Below are 5,162 nucleotides of genomic sequence, written 5' to 3'. Positions count from 1 at the left end.
GGGGGGGGGGGCGGGGGGCCGGTCCTTCCCCCGCCAGCCCGCCAGCCAGCCGGCCGGCTCCCAGAAGGCGGCGGCGAGGCCGGTCCTTCCCCTCCCGTCCGCCCACCCTGCCTGCCTGTCTCCCTTCCCCCGCACGCAAGCCCGGTAGGTCGCAGAGCGTCTCCTGCGCCCGCGCGGGAGCCGCTCTTGCACTTTCGGGGGGATTTAAACATCCCCCCGAAATTTTTTTTCAACTTTTTTTATTTTTGTGCACATGTGGGGACTGGCCCACGTGTGCACAAACCTCCTCCGGCCCCCCAGCTGCCCCCGGAGCGCTAATTTAGCGATCCGCACTCCGGGGGCAAGTTGGGAATTAGATATATAGATGTAGATTGTAGACTGGCATAGTAGATTGTAATGTAATAAATAGTAGAATGTAAGGTAATTTGGAATGGTAGGTTGGAATGTATTTCTCTGATCTGTGGACAGAAGAGACACACTGCACAGCTAATTGTACCGCATCAAAGAAGAGGATGCTGTACAGTTATCTCCACACTTGAGAGGAGACAGATGGAGTGTGATAGCAGGATCTCAGTTAATTACTCTCAGCATTCCACAGTTAAAAATTCCAAAAGGTTGGTGAGGCAGGACTTCCCTTTGCAGAAGCCATGCTGATTTTCCCTCAGAAGGCTTTGTCCCTCTATGTGCCTAACAATTCTATCCTTTATTACAGTTTCTACTAATTTGCCTGGGACAAACGTTAGGCTGGCTGGCCTGTAATTTCCTAGTTCCCTTCTGGATTCCTTTTTTAAAACTGGTGTCATATTTGCTACTCTTTAGACTTCTGGTACAGCAGCTAAATATAGTGAAAGGTTACATATAAAGATTAGTAGATCAATGATCTCACATCTGAATTCCTTAAAAACTCTCGGGTGTATGCCATCGTGACTTGGAGACTTATCAGTTTTTTATTTCCCCAGTAGGTCTAGAATTTTATCTCAGGTCACCTCAATTTGGCTCAGTTCTTCAGACTCCCTTCCTGCAGTGAACACAAAAACAAAAAAGTCATTGAGCTTCTCTGCCATCTCCCTATCTTCTTTTAGCAATCCTTTTATTCCTTTTGTCATCCAAAGGCCCCACTGCTACTTTGGTTTCCTTTTTAAAAAATGTTTATTGTTTGTCTTGATGCTTTTAGTAACCCGCTCCTCAAAATATCTTTTTGCATGCCTAATCATTGACTTACATTTCTTTTGCCAGAGCCTGTGGTCCCTCCTGTTCAATTCATTGGGCAGACCTTCCACTTTTTAAAAGATGCCTCTTTACTTTTTATAGCTTATAGCTTCCTTGACTTGCGTTGTTAACCACACAGGCTTTCTTTTAGACTTGGCAGTATGCCTTTCCTAACCTGTGGAATGCATTCTATTTGGGCTTCAATTGGTGTGGTTTTAAATAACTTCCAAGTACCCTCTAGGGATTTGACTCTTGTGTTTCCCCTTCAGCTTCCTTTTTACTATTTCCCTGATTTTTGTAAGGTTCCCTTTTTTGAAATCAAATGTTACAGTTTTGGACTTTAGGGGTACCTTTCCATTGACCTGAATGCTGAAATTAATAGCATTGTGGTCACCGTTCCCAACTGGTGTAACAACCTCCACATCTCTCACCAGGTCTTGAGACCCACTCAGAACCAAGTCCAAGGTCACTACCCTTCTGGTTGGCTCTGTGACCAACTGTTCCAGTGCACAGTCATTTATGACGTCTAGGAATCTCATTTCTACAGTATGATTTGAGCACATGTTTACAGCTGCGGTGGCTCAAGTGGTTAAGACGCTGAACTGCAGGCTGTGGAAGGTCAGTAGTTCAGCAGTTCAAGACCCGGGTGCCGCAAGACAGGGTGAGCTCCTGTCTCTAGTTCCAGCTCCTGCCAACCTAGCAGTTCGAAAGCAAGAAATTGCAAGTAGATAAATAGGTACCACTTCGGTGGGAAGGTAACAGCGTTCTGTGCACCTTGGTGTTTAGTCATGCCGGCCACATGACCACGGAAACGTCTTTGGACAGCACTGGCTCTTCGGCTTTGAAACGGAGATGAGCACCGCAACCCTAGAGTCGGATTCGACTGGCTTTCGAGCAAGGGAACTTTTACCTTTACCTTACCCAGTCAACGTGACAGTAGTTGAAATCTCCCACTATAATAACATTATCTGCTTTAGTCACCTCCCTTATTTCCTTCTCCATCTCAAAATCAGCCTCAAGGGTTTGATCAGATGGGCGATAGTACACCCCCACTTTTATGTAACCCTTAGGGTCCAGTATTTCCACCCATATTGTTTCTTTTGAGGAGTTAATACCCCTGATGTTTTCTAATTTATTTGATTCTATACCTTCTTTGATGTACAACACAACACTACTACCAGCCCGTCCCTTCCTGTCCTGTCTATAGAGCTCATACCCAGGAATGACTGTATTCCATAGATTTTCCCCATTCCACTATGTTTCTGAGATACCTACCATACCTAACTTGTAATTGAACACCAAGCACTCCAGCTCCCACATCTTGGCTTGGAGACTTCTAGCTATAGCATATAGACATCTATAATGTGTTTCCCTCTCCAGTAACCTTTGCCTCCCTCAGCCCCTTAGTCACCACACATGGTCCTCAGTTGCCATTGTGCCATCACTCCCAAGTTCTATTATGCTCCTATTAATATTACCCAGGGGTCATTTGGGGGGGAACGCGGGGGGACGCCACCCCCCGGGTGAGGTGCGGGAGGGCGGGGCCTGGAGCTCCCTGCTGGTGCCCGCTGTAGGTCGCCGCCGGCTGTGGGGAGAACACACTTCCGGTGATGTCAGGGGGTGTGGCATATGCTAATGAGTTATGCTAATGAGTCCCCCTAGCTCTTTTTCTACGAAATGACCCCTGATATTACCCCGAGGGTTTATGCAGTCAACCCTTTGAACTGACTTGTCCCAAACCAGACAATCTTCATCTAACCTTCATCTAAATCTAATCCACTTTTCCTTATGATATGTTCAGCGTTTAGATTGAAGAGAAAATACATTCTTGTCTGATACCTTTGCCAATTGGAAACCATTCTGTCTCTCTATATCCTGCCCTAATAGTAGCCTCTTATCTGGAGTACAGGTTGTGCATCAAAACCAATGTTCCCTCTAAGCTGTGGAGTCTTGTGAGCAAAAATTCTACTTTGTGAGCTACTGGCATTAAAGTTGTGAGCGAGCAATTTGGCCGCTGCATAAATTAGTTTGCTCTGGAGCCATCCTTCCTGAGCCAAGACAAAAATGTGTGAGCCAGAGGCTAAAAAACTGCAAGCTAGCTCACACTAACTCAGCTTAGAGGGAACACTGATCAAAACAATCAGATGTTGTGGCACACCCATTTCTTTTAAAACCAACCATAGCTTTTCATGATTCACACAGTCAAAAGCTTTGCTGTAGTCTATGAAACAGAAGCTGGTTTTCTTTTGAAATTCTCTTATATGCTCCAAGGTAAATTTGCAATATGATCTCTAGTGCCTCTCCCTTTTCTGAATCCAGTTTGAACATCTGGCATTTCTTGTTCCCTATATGGTAAGTCTTTGTTGTAAGATTTTGAGCATCACTTTCAGGCCCATAGCTACGGTGGGGCTATTCGGGGCTCTGTCCCCTTTCTTAAATGGACAGCACCACAGAATTTCCCTTGAAACCCCTTTTTAAAGACATTTCTCACACCCACTTGGTACATGTTGGCCGCCATGTCTATGCTATGCATCCTCCTTCTTCTCCTGCTGGTCTGGGAAAGGGAGGAGTGCTCCATTGCCTCATTACTGCTGCCCTTTATGCCACCCATCCTGGGCACAACAGGGCACCAGGCAGCTTCACTGCTGCTGGGTGGAAGGGAGGGGGAGGGGAAGGAAACCATGGAAGCAGCAGGAGGCGAAGGCTTAAAGCAAAGCGCCCAAACCTGCCCACAGGGCTGGTCACAGAGAGGTAGAGCTGTTGACTGACAGAGAGTGGCTGGCTCCAATAGGCATTCAGCCGCAGGCAAGATGGGGTTAAACATTCCCCCCCACCCATGTAGCTCTTTTTCCCTAAGCTCAGGCCAGGGTACACAGCTCTCCTTTGCCCAGTAGTGATTAACAGTACATGACAGAGTCAGGAGGGAGGGCGTTGAAAGTGGGGAAGTTTGGAAGCCTAAACTGAGGCAGTGGGGCTGGAGTGCTGGCAAGTGCCATGCATAGTATTCCAATTCCATTTCAGCCATGGAAAGCAGGCACCATATGAAAACCTAAAATGTATTTCTTTTAACAGTATGGACCACAGCCTGCTTAGGCAGCTGCATGGAATGAGTCTTAAGATGGGGAAAGTAAATGGGGGGAGTGCTGCGGGCTTTGGATCGGTTGAGAAATCCTGGAGAGTGAGGCAGGACCAACTATCAAGCCCAGCTCCTTCCCTCCTCACCTTTGGCAGCCCCCTTAAAATTTGAAAGCCCCTGCCCCAACAAAATCCTAGCTATGGGCCTGATCACTTTACACACATGAGAAATGAATGCAATGGCCTGATGGTTGCTTTAATCTTTGACATCTCCTTTTCTCGGAGTTGGAATGTAAATTGAGCATTTCCAGTCTGTGGGCCATTGTTTTGTTTTCCATATTTATTGGTACAATCTTGTTAAGGTTTTGATGGACTCCATTTCTGTGACTTGGAAAAGTTCTATTGACTCCTGGTTTTTTTTTATCCCAATTGCTCTCAGTACAGCTTTCACTTAATTTTCTAAAACTATTGGTTCTTCTTCAAAACATTTTTCTCGCAAGGGATCTGTCAGTTTTCATCTTTTTTGTATAGCTCTTCAGTGTATTGTTCCTAGCCCTGTAGCTAGACGATTTTTGGTGGTGGGGGGCAATGCCTCAACATACCTACATCACTGCCAGAAGTGACATGCTGGAAGTGACACAGACTCTGCACCTTGACCTAGCCACTCTCCCCAACTTTGGTGCGCCTGTCCTGCTCAGCCTGCAGAGAGAGAAGTGCTGCGGTGGTCAGGGAGGGTCCCCTGTTGCCCCCAGTCCCATGGAGCCTGGTCCGCTGGCGCTTCCCACCTGAGCCATGCCAGAGCCACTGCCCACTCACCAGGCCTTTATGCTGCTGGGCTTGAATCAGCTCCTGGCCTGCCGTGCCTCTCCAAATATTGA

The sequence above is a fragment of the Gekko japonicus genome, unplaced genomic scaffold (assembly GCF_001447785.1).
Source record: "Gekko japonicus isolate JY-2015 unplaced genomic scaffold, Gekko_japonicus_V1.1 scaffold2003, whole genome shotgun sequence".
Lineage (NCBI taxonomy): Eukaryota > Metazoa > Chordata > Lepidosauria > Squamata > Gekkonidae > Gekko > Gekko japonicus.
This window is presented reverse-complemented; position numbering follows the sequence as displayed.